Genomic DNA, 12,347 nt, shown 5'->3' with positions numbered 1-12,347 from the left:
TTGACTGGAAAGGCATAAACCTAAGTCTTTGAGTTACATAAACTAATTTGACATCTGCAAGCAAAAAATAACAGAGAATAAAATACAATCAGGTATGTACCAGATGCAAAGGAAAGCAGGAGGGGTATATATGAATGTAATCTGGGTCTAAAAAACACCAACGCCACCTATACACTAACAAGAAAATGAGAGTTAAAAAATGTGAAAATATGGTGCCTTGAAATGGCTCATTGCATAAAGCATAGCGAAATACGGACATCGAAGAATGAGAAAACGATGAATAAAGTTAGGAAGGTTCAAGGATGTATTAATATTTGAACTACAAAGAATGTTTGCAGATAAAATGATGCTTGTTGGGGTAAAATTCTGACCCTAAGCAGGGAAGGTTAAAGACTTTACTTTCTTCCCTGGTATTTATGCCCTTTTATGTGGTTTCCTCTCTGTCTTGTTACTATACATGACATAGGCCAATGTTAAATGTAAAATTTACGGAAACAACAGCTATGAAAGGAGAAGGGATGCACTGAAATACATTATGAAAATTTAAAAATTTAAGATTTTGAAAAAGAAATACAAAACAAAATGTCATCAAATCAAATTTCCTAGAGAGAAGAGAGAGTTACAGCAAAGCCAGTGTCTTGAAACTTTCCAAATAAATAATTTAATATGACATAGGAGTAGCCAAGAATCCTGCATTTCTCAACTTGTTCAGTTTCTATCTATTAGCTGTAAATTGTAAATAATTTCTCATATTGAATCTTTGTTAAAAGTTTCCTCAGTAAACCCCTACACATAAATGGAGCCACATCATCAGAGGTATCAGAATTATGTCAGATGGGATTTACACAAGAAAAGTCAAAAGCACTTGAAAAGCAAGTCCTTGAAAGATTCTGGAAAAATACAAATGTGTCCTATACTTGGCAATGTACAGAAAGCCAAATGGTGCTCAAATGCTAAAGGAAGTAGGATTTCTAGCAACACCCTAACCTACTTTATGCCAAAATATAAGATCATACTATTATAATCACTCTAGTCGGTATCTCCACTTCAGCATTTACTTGGACTTCTCAGGCTCAGGCAAATGTGGGCATGACTGGCAAACTGGTGGATTGGGTGTGACAGCCTGTTAGGAAGGAGCACAGCCATTACTCACTGCTGTTCACACACCTCTGGGTATTTCTGGGAGCTGGAGTAGCCTCACCCAGCTATGTTTACAGAGGGCAGAAAACCCAAGCTAATGAGAAAGGAAGCAGCAGGGCTTATCACTTAAAGTGACCAGGAATCCTGGAAAGAAGACTTGTGGTAACGCTTATCCAAACCCATCTTCATCCCAGTCCCCACAGTGCAAACCTGGTCCTAAGGAGAGAAAGAACACTAAGGAAAAACAAAAAAAGTAACCTTGAAAATATGACACTAAGCGAAAGAAGCCAGACAGACTTGGCCACATTCCATTTATATGAAATGTCCAGAATAAGTGAATCCATAGAGACAGAAGGCAGAGGAGTGGATGCCAGGCTCTGAAGGTGGAAGGGATGGGGAGGAGCTGCCAATGGGTGTGAGTTTTCTTTTAAGGTAAAGAAATAGTTCTGAAACTAGACAGTGGAAATGGTTGGACAGCATTGAAAATATACTTAATGTCACTGAATCGTACACTTAGTTAATAGTTAAAATAGAAGATTTAATAAAGTGGTAAATAAAGTGGCAAGTTGTACGTGATGTGTATCTTACTACAAGAAAAGAGCTGTTTATATTCACACACTGGGGACCAAGTTACATTGCCTTGGGAAGCCACAGGGCAAGAGCATAATTCTCCTCTGCTCTTCATGGTTTTATGGTCCTGAGGGGTCAGGGCAGCCACCAGCAAGGGCTGTCCTGGTGGAGCCACAGGAGAGACTTGGCCAGGATGCCGGCACAGGGAGAAACACACTGTGCCCACTGGAGAGGCACAGGTTTGGCAGGGCAGGGCGTTGGGAACTGTGGACTCGTTTTTAAGTGCACACAAGACCCCACCCCAGTGGCTTTGAGAAATGCTGGGGAAGACTTGGAAGCTGGACACTGCGCAGACAGAGAACAGCCAAGGAAACTTGGGTTAAAAGTAAGACAGTGCTTCATAGTTTGAAGATACCTTCATTTAATATGATGAATTAGCTTTTCAAGACAACTGTATGGATAGATGGTGTTATTGCCATGTTATACACATAGAACTCAGTCTCAGAAAGGTTAAGTGATCTTCCCAAGTTTACACAGCCAGTGAATACCCTCGGCACTTCCCAAAACCTCTTACGTGACAGGATTATTTGTAATGATGAGGTAACCTATTTTCTCCTAAGGGTTTGATCAAAGATGACTGTTCACGTTCAGAAAGATGCCCTCCAAGGCTGTGCTTGTGAGAAGAGGTGGCTCAGGTATCTCATTATTGAGCCTAAATTGAAGGGTCTGCTCGTTCAGCTCCTGGGAAAATGTACAGTTGTACCTCAGTCCTACTGTAGGCAAATCATTTGTTTTAAGCCTGCTGATGAGAAATGTCAATGTATGTTTTCAAGATAAAGATGCTAATTTGAGTATGAGGCACGAGTTATTATAAAGAACAGAGAAACGTGGCTGGGAGAAGTGTGGTGGTTGCAGGAAGGGAGGTGAGAGGTATGAATGGAAAGGAGGTGGAGAAGGGCCATGGTACATGTTATTCACACCACTAGTTTACCTTGATGGTAAGAAAATGCTTCCTCCATGCTTAAGACATAGGGTGGCAACAGCACTGTGCTCAGGCCTCGTGCCAGGCATCAGCTTACTTTGTCTACAGAACTCTGTGACATGTTGTCTCTAGAGTATCCCCAGGGTGGCATCTAAGAGTTCTCCAGCTGGATTTGTCCCTAACTAGGGGAAGCAACTCCCAGATCAGCCTCAGTTGTAAAGAATCAATGGGCCTATGGAAAAACCTGTGTTCCCTGATGTAGCCTTTGCCTCCCTAACTCTGTATTTATTGTGTGCTTTTGCTCCCCACTAAGGTCTCCAGAAGAAGAAAAACCAGGAATCTTTGAACAACCCAAAAGGAGGAATCTGAGTTAGTAAATGGAACATCCACACATGCCCATTAGGTAAGAATACCTCAGGGAGCTGAACCAAGGTTGCAAATCAGAAACCCTTTCTGGTGTGCTCAGTTAGGGCATCCCTGGCCTGCACCTGCAGATGGAAGTTTTGCAAAGTTGATGGGAAAAGGTAGATGGCTGGGGACTGGGGATTTTGAAAAAGTGTAGAAGGTGAAAACTTGCTGGGAGGTCTGCCTTTATTCTCTTTTTTGTTAATCTTTCAAATTTTAGATTCAGGAAGTACATTTGCATGTTTGTTACGTGAGTCGATTGTGTATAATAGTGGTAATTTGGCTTCTAATGAACCCATTCCTCAAATATTGAACATTGTACCCCAGAGGTAATTTTTCAACTGTCACCTGCCTCCAATCCTCCCCGTTTGGGAGTCCTCAGTGTCTAATTTCCATTTTTATGTGCATGTGTACCCAGAACTCTGCCTTTATTCTTGGCAACAACGCCCGAAACAAAGTCAATTCTGCCCCAGAAATTATGATGTGTGACCATCTCACATATGGTCAGTGTTATCAGTTCTAGCAGTATTGCTACACATGTCCTTAATCTGCCTTTTTGCTTCTTTTGCATTTAAGGCGGATCTAAGTGTCTCTTGAGATGTCAGGGGAAAATAAAGAGATAAGTTCTTCCAATGAAAACATCCCTACACATTTCCTTGCATTGTCTGAGCCCCCCAAGCTTCTTTCTTAAGGTTGATTGTTTCTGCCAACCCTAGCAGCCTATCTCAAATTGTGGACCAGAATCATGAGCGGAGCTTGTTAGGAAATTAGATTCCAGAGAGTAGGGCAAAAACTGCATTCTAAAGACCTACCTTAGGGGTTTGGGAGCCATTACCCTTGGGGCTCCTAGCAGTCCTACAGGGAGCTGCGGCAAATGGGCAGAGTGCGACTTTTCCCTTGACTTTCAACCAGACCAGCTTGCAAACACGGCTCCCCAACACTGAGACTATTTTCATTTTTATTGTTATTTTTATTTTGAGACAAAGTCTCACTCTGTCACCCAGGCTAGAGTGCAGTGGCACAATCTTGGCTCACTGCAACCTCCGCCTCCTGGGTTCAAGCAATTCTCCTGCCTCAGCCTCCCGAGTAGCTGGGACTACAGGTGCGTGCCACCATGCAAGGCTAATTTGTTTGTAATTTTAGTAGAGATGGGGTTTCACCATGTTAGCCAGGATGGTCTTGATCTCCTGACCTCATGATCTGCCCACCTCAGCCTCCCAAAGTGCTGGGATTATAGGTGTGAGCCACCATGCCCAGCCTGAGACTATTTCTTTTAAACAAATTTTTCTGCCATTAGAAAAAAAAAAAAAAATTGAAACAAGATCATTGTTTCAATTTGATCATTGCTAGAAAGAAAAGAAATAGACATCTGGAAATAACCCAGTGTTCTTTAGTGCCTTTTGTTTTGGAAGTTAGGGCAATTCACCAACCACTACTGCCTTTGTTGACATTTTAGGGCACACTCTTACTGGAATGTTTTAGGACTGGTTAAGTCTGAGACATAACATTAGCTTTTAGGTGCCTCATTAAATAGGAAAGATAAAAAGCGAAGGATGAGTGCTCCCTGTAAAGCAGAATGAAGAAGCTATGCAGGACTACCCCAGGAGAGCTGCACCTGCTCAGCAAACTGTTGGGGGCAGGGGCTAAGGACTCAGAGGTGGCAAGTCCCCCATGAGTCCCAGGGGGTGCTTGCTGAGGTCTCTTTAGGGAACAGCTGACTTCCTCACTATTTCCACCTGCAGAATAACCCCACCTAGGCCTAAAATCTCAAAAAAGTAAGAGAAAGAAGTTGAGAAAACATTCTAATGTGGATGTGGGCTCCCCAAAGTAAAGTGCTTCTCCTCTCACCCTAAAAAAGCCAGTCAGCCTACAATCTCACCCCAAAACACTGAGCTCTCCATTGCTTTTCCCAGTCCTTCCAGATGTCTACTGAGTGCCATCCAAGATGAAAGAAAAACAATCCACACCTAGACAATTTTCCCATGAAACTGCAGGACACCAAAGATAAAGATCTTTTAAAATCCAAAAAGATTTTGGAGAGAAAATGAGGGGCCACATATAAAGAAACATAAATCAAACTGCTATCATACCTCTCATTAGCAAAACTATATAGCTAAAATCAGATGACCAATGCCTTCAAAGTTCTGAGGGAAAGTTATCTCCCACCAAGAATTCTACTGCTAGCTCAACTGTCTGGCCAGGGCCAGAGCAGAGGAAGGCCCATTTTGGAACTTACAAAGACTTAGACATCTTTATCTTTACACAATTTTATCCTTACATACTTTTTCTTACAAAGTTGAATAGGTACTTCAGCAAAATAAGGTTATGAACTAAGAAAGAGGAAGACAAAGGACTTAGGAAACAGCGTTTAAGTCACTCAAGAGAGCAGCACAAGGGAGCCCCACTGCAACAGCCATACAGCAGTTCAGACAGCAGCCAGTCCACAGCAGAGCATCGGGGCAGAGGCTGTAAGGGGAAAAATCTGCAGAAAAACGAGGGATTCCATAGTAATGAAAAAATATCTGAGATTTTGGAAGAATCTGAGAATGTGAAAAAAGAAACAAGAAAATTTAGGAAAAGTCGACGCTGTCTGGGAAAGTCACAAGTCAAATATGAAGCAGCTGTTCCGAATTAGAACAAGAAGTAATTGAGCTTCCAGGAGAAAAACTGTTGGATTCAATGCTGAAGAAACGGTAAGAAGGGAAAAGATGCTAGCCACTTCCTAAAGAAGATACACATTTTTTTTTTTTTTGTAATAATAATGATTTCAAAAGGAAGGGCAATAAGAAATTTCTGGCAAAACAAACAAACAGCATAAGAAAGAAATGCATGGTTTTATAAGAAACAATAAGAGAAACAAACAATATAAACCAACTGTGCAATAAAATGTGATGTACTACTTATCAGGGAAATGCAATTTACAACCAGAGCGAGGCTGGGCGCAGTGGCTCACGCCTGTAATCCCAGCACTCTGGGAGGCCGAGGCAGCCAGATCACTTGAGGTCAGGAGTTCAAGACCAGCCTGGCCAACATGGTGAAACCTTGTCTCTAGTAAAAAATATACAAAAATTAGCTGGGCGTGGTGGCATGTGCCTGTAGTCCCAGCTACTCGGGAGGTTGAGGCAGGAGAATCGCTTGGACCCAGGAGGTGGAGGTTGCAGTGAGCTGAGATCATGCCACTGCACCACAGCCTGAGTGACAGAGCGAGACTCCGTTTCAAAAACAACAACAACAACAAAACAAAACTAGAGTAAGATACCACTTCACTCTGTTAAAATGGTTATTATCTAAAAGAAAACAAGCGTTGGTGAGGATGTGAAGAGGGAACACTTATATACTATTGGTGGGATTACAAACTAAGACAGCCTTTGTGGAAAACAGTATAGAGGTTCCTCAAAAAGTCTAAAATGGAACTACTATATGATCTAGCAATCCCACTATTAGGTATATATACAACGACAATGAAATCAATATAGTCAAAGAGACATCTGTACCCCCATGTTTATTGCATCACTATTCACAATAGCCAAGATATGGAATTAACCTAAGTGTCCAGCAACTGTGAATGGATAAAGAAAATGTGGTACATATACACAATGGAATACTGTTTAGCCATAAAATGAATGAAATCTGTCATTTGTGGCAACATAAAAGAACCTGGAGGACATTACGCTAAGTGAAATAAACCAGACACAAAGAGACAAATACCACATGATCTCACTCATACGTGGCATCTAAAAAGAAAAGCCATAGAAGCTGAGAGTAGAACACTGGTTACCAGAGAGTGGGGAAGGGTCAGGGGAGGAGAGGCAAAGCTTGGTCAATGGGTACAGACTTAAAATTAGATAGGAGGAGTAAGTTCTGGTGTTCTGTTGCACAGTAGGGTGACTATGGGTAACAGTAAGGTATTGTACATTACAAAGTAGCTAGAAGAGAAAATGATAAATGCACGAAATAATGAATACAACATAGATATGCATGGAAATACCAAATGGTAACCCATAAATATGTACAATTTCAATGTCAACTAAAATAAATACCTTAATTGAAAGTAAAATGTGGTGTGATTTTGAGCACTTGGTGGAGTATGAAAGGATGATGCACTTGGATGTTTTCTTTGAGTAGCACTAAAATCCACACTGAGAGGAACACCTGATCACTGCATATTTTTTTGGCTCTGCAGGAAATAATAAGGTAGCCATATTAAAGTCAAGAATGTTTACTGACTTGTAATTTTTAACAATAATAAACAAAGCATGAAAGATTTCACGAGAACACAAAAGCTATCATCCTTGACTATGTGGAAGGGAAAACTTGGTGGGAGAGAGGAGGGAAAGGGAGGACAGGGGCACTGCATGGAGAGTAAAGAGATGGCTCTGTAGATGACAGAACAAATAGAGACTTAAATATGCTACTTAAAATTATACAGTTAACTAAAAATAATGCTATGCTTCTCTTCGGAGCAGGGAGATAAAGACAGTGAGAGACGTTGTAAGTGAACTAAACCCTCATACTCCATAGCAGGAAATGAACAGATGATACAACAAGTTAATAAAAGACAGAGATAAATTGGAAGTCTTTGGAAATACGGAGGTAAACTCAGAAAGCCTAAAACCAGAAACGGTTACATGTGATTCCCCTGGGGAGTAATCCTGAGGGTGAAGAGGAGGATGGCTGAGAACTTAGCATGTTTTCAGAAGCCTTCCGGATTGAATTGATTTTTAACCACATGCATGTATTGCACTGACAAAAAATTTAAACAAAAATTAGTTTCAAAACTATGGCTATATTTTATATGATAATAGCAAATTCCTATATTTTAGGAACTGTTTTAAGCATTTGACATTAATCTCTTCATTGGTTTTCTCAACAACCTTATAAAGTAAGACTCCTAAATCAGACTCTCTCAGATGCAGACCCTGATCTAAGGATTTGAGCACAAATGATTTAAAGAAGGGCTCCCAGGAAAAACCCGGAGAGGAGCGAGGACACCAGGATGGGAGGGCAAGAAGCCAAGCAAAGGCAGGATTTCAGGGCAAGTCCCAGCCTCATCCTGATTCCAGGGAGCTCTGAAGCATAAATGACACCTTCGGGTTTATCCTGCTTCACAGAGTCCCTTTATTCCCTTGACTCCTCCCAACACCAGTGAGTCACTGATTCTAGCTGGGGACTGGGCATAAACTCCAAAACATTTTGACTTTCCGCAAGGGGGAAGCGACTTCCGTGCCTAAGAATCAAATAACTTCTAAGAATCAAAGTATATATGTATTATATATATTTACAATATTATATACCATATGATTATATTTTATACATATTTACAATGTTATATGTTATAAATATATTACACCAAGCCATGTTAAAGACACGGATGGCTTCCCATTTATTTGCTGCCTATAGTCTCACAGTGATATGAGCAATTATACACGTGGGATAAAATAATATTGGGACACTGTAAATTGAGATGAAATAACCATTCCATCTCTTCTGCATGGACTAGACATTGTTTCTGTCTAGTATATCTAAATAGTCTTGAACTGGTGAAGGTTTTAACACATTGACAGAAACTAAATGTCTATCAGACGAAGGTTAGTCATTACTGGAACTAGAGAAAGATGGCATCAGAGAAGCCAGTTCTGAGGTTGGAGTGGTGGTCAGAGGCCATGCCCTATCTGGTCCAACTGGCAGGCATATCCCACTGTGTAGACACATTGTGGCCATTATATCTCTGAACAAATTGACATGTCAAGTCCTGTATTTATACTCATCTTGTAACCTTCTGACAAGATAAGGATTTTCATGGAATTGTCCTTTATAAGCAGAGAAGGTGTTGACCAAAGGGCAATAATATTAGTGCCCCTTGGCAATTATATTTCTCTTTGTAAATTAAAATGGGCATTCTGGATTTATAATCTATCTTCTTCAGTTTGAGTCAGCATTGTGATATTCTGATCCAGCCTAGGGCACTAATTAAATTGAGCTTGTTGCCCTAGGCTGAGATCTAGACCCTATACGGGACCAAATTCATCTTTGGCTCCACTGATGATACCAACTGTGGCATGAACCTTCTTTTGAAAAGTCAACAATGGACATTTGTTCCTGATAGATGAAGAAATATTCCCTAGGACTATTCCACAGGATGCTAGTTCCCACATATGCTCCAAGAAAAAAAAGTGTCCAATGGCCAAAAAAATTATTTTGGAGATACTGGATGTTTCATCCTATTTTTGGAAATCCAGTGAGCATTAGAATATTAATGGGCAGAATTTCAGCATTAAATAAACGTGATTAACATTTTCTATCCAATACCAACCAAACTCATTTGACCTTGGAATGCCATCTTTTTTTTTTTTTTTTGACACAAACTAATGCATACATATATGGAACTAATATTATTGGGAGGGTCCACTTAGAAATAACCTGAAGGTGTCACTGTCTTTGTTGTCAGACATGAGCATTTTATAAATGAAGAAATTTTATACATATGTCTATATATATACACACATATAATTATATATGTATATGATTTATATATTTTATATCAGGATCTCTGGAGGACATGACGAACTATTTTCAATATAAAATAAACTTAACACAATTCTTTTTCTTTTTTATAGTGGGGGGGGTCTCACTCTGTTGCCCTGCCTGGCCTTGATCTCCTGGCCTCAAGCGATCCTCTCAGAGTAGCTGGGACTACAGGCATGTACCAACATACCTAGCTTGCCTAATGAAATTCTTGTTTACCCCTAATAAGATTGCATGTGTTAATTCATATGTCAAGCTTATCCAGTATGATGAAACTGGCAAATTCACACTAAAGAGAAACTTTGAAGGTAATAGTCATCCTTGATTGATAAAAAATATAAATGTGTTAAAATGTAAATATGTGTTAAGTGGGTATATGCATATGAATTTCTGTTTTTTTTTTTTTTGTTTTTTTTTTTTTAGACAGAGTCTCACTGTGTTGCCCAAGCTGGAGTGCAGTGGCATGATCTTGGCTCACTGCAAGCTCCGCCTCCCGGGTTCACACCATTCTCCTGCCTCAACCTCCCGAGTAGCTGGAACTACAGGTGCCCGCCACCATGTCAGGCTAATTTTTTGTATTTTTAATAGAGACCGGGTTTCATCATGTTAGCCAGGATGGTCTCGATCTCCTGACCTCGTGATCCGCCCACCTCAGCCTCCTAAAGTGCTGGGATTACAGGTGTGAGCCACTGCGCCCGGCCTGAATTTCTTAATAAATGCAGTTTTCACGAAGGCAAAGTATTTCAGATAGTCTGGTAGGAAAGGTGAAAGAAACACAAAAAAGGGTCTTAAAGTGTGCAAAGGTGGGAAACTGGAGCTGGGACTTTTCTGACCAACTAGGATAACCTGGGGCTTAGCTGAACTCTCCCCAGGCTCTGGGAAAGCATCATTGTTATGGATTTTCAGCTGTGAGGAGCTTGGTGTGGAAATTCTGCTCCTGGAATAAGCCTACAGCATGAGTTAAAGAGGAAAATGCAGTTCTATCAATACTAAACATTTTAATAAGATCTTCTTTAAGATAAAAAATTTAAATAACCCCCTTCTGTCTTTTCCCATCAAAAGTCAAGTATTTTCCAGGTGTTAATACAATAACAAATTAGAACTCCTAGGGTTTGAGTGGGCATTTTGATTGAATTCTGGTGGATAGATTCTACAGGTTCCTTGATTTTGCTTAACAGATGTTTGGATAACCTGCAAGGAATCCATAGACTGTTTATGGAAACATTGATTCTTGATTTGAAATCTGTTTGCTCAGCAGATGGGACCAAATTTATTCTTCAGAGAATCTAGCAACCTCGAAATCCCAGTACAGTTTACTCACAGAAGAACTAGTAGTATTCTTTCCTTACAGAGTTTGGCAGAGGATTGCTGAAGAACATGGCAGACACAATGGGACTCTCCTTGGATATCAGTTCTCTGTGCTCTGCAACTTCTCCAATACATGGATAATCAAGTGGTGGTGGCTGTTGTTTTTCTGAGAAGTCTGAGATTCACTGTCTATGCCTCATTGTCTTTTTGAAACCAAATGAGTTAAAGACAGAATATACATTTGGGTGAGATAGGAAGCAGCTCATAAAAGTGCTCATGTCACATTCAATCCTATTATTTTTCCTCCATTAATGTGAAAAAGACCTATTTACATCTTTGATGACTTCTTAGAAGGCCAATCCACCTTCGAGGTTAAAAAGTTTAAAATTACAGCTAACATTTATTGAGCATGGGTTTTCCAGGGATATTTTTACTTTTATAAAAATTAAGGTAGAAGAGAACCCATAAGCCATATTCACTAAAAGTTATGCTACATGTATGGGGGGAAGGGAGAAGTTTGCTCAGTTTATGTTCCTATGTTAATAAAATAATTCTTTAAATTAAGCAGACAAAGCAAGATGCACCCTGGCTTTCAAAGGATCAGTGTTTGCCTTTCCCTTCAAAGGGAGATTTGTAGGAGAAAATATTACAGACAATTCAGTGGCTACTGTGTCTGGTTTAAACACAGCACTATGCTCACTCAAATTTCTTTTAGGCTACAGACACATGGGCCAGTGCTTATTTTCATGGTTGATTTAATCCACCCCCTGTGCCAGTGTGGGGATTATTCCCTACAGTTATTCTCCAGTGATCTGTCAGTTCAGATTAAAAAAAGTTAAGTGACAAAGATGCGGTGGCTGATTCCTTTGGAAGGCTGTGGAAGCTGGAGTATACAGCAAGAGACTTCTTTTTAAGGATCTGCTATGTTCTTTCTTTAATTGCCCTCATATCGCCACAAATCTTTCTTATCTAGGCTGAACTTTAAAGTTCCTAAACAGGCAATTCAATTTTGTTCCTACACAACAACTTCAGGGTTGCTAAAAAGGGTTTCCAGATCGTAATTCATTGGCTCTTGCTTAGTTTTTAAGAAGAGGAGATAGCATGTATTTCCTAACTTTACAGATGAAATCTAAGACATGATTCTAGGACCATGTGGATCCTAGCTTTGCTTGGGATACACAATAAATAGTAATACTTTCTCTTAAGCTACACCTCTTTATATTTTGAGATATAGGATTCAAAATATACCTTTGCCAGATTTGTAATTCTGTTCCAGATTCTTTGAGAAGAAACCTGAGATAAAAATGATTTTAATTGTATAGCAAAATGTTACTCGTGTTAAATGGTAAAAGTTACTCATATCATAAATATTATTATTATTCTCACTCTTATTTTCTCTTTCCATCTCTACAATAGA

General features: G+C 39.9%; 1 protein-coding gene and 1 non-coding gene across 4 annotated transcripts in view; one reads left to right on the top strand and one right to left on the bottom strand.

Annotated features, from left to right (window-relative positions):
- POU6F2 (POU class 6 homeobox 2) overlaps nucleotides 1-12,347 on the bottom strand; it is a 507,860-nt gene that overhangs the window by 137,115 nt on the left and 358,398 nt on the right. The window lies entirely within an intron of this gene.
- LOC117073870 lies at nucleotides 8,473-8,603 on the top strand. Its single transcript, XR_004433420.1, has one exon. It is a non-coding gene; the product is annotated as a small nucleolar RNA SNORA20 (small nucleolar RNA).

Source organism: Trachypithecus francoisi, unplaced genomic scaffold (assembly GCF_009764315.1).
Source record: "Trachypithecus francoisi isolate TF-2019V2 unplaced genomic scaffold, Tfra_2.0 Lachesis_group4, whole genome shotgun sequence".
NCBI classification, from domain to species: domain Eukaryota; kingdom Metazoa; phylum Chordata; class Mammalia; order Primates; family Cercopithecidae; genus Trachypithecus; species Trachypithecus francoisi.
This window is presented reverse-complemented; position numbering and strand designations above follow the sequence as displayed.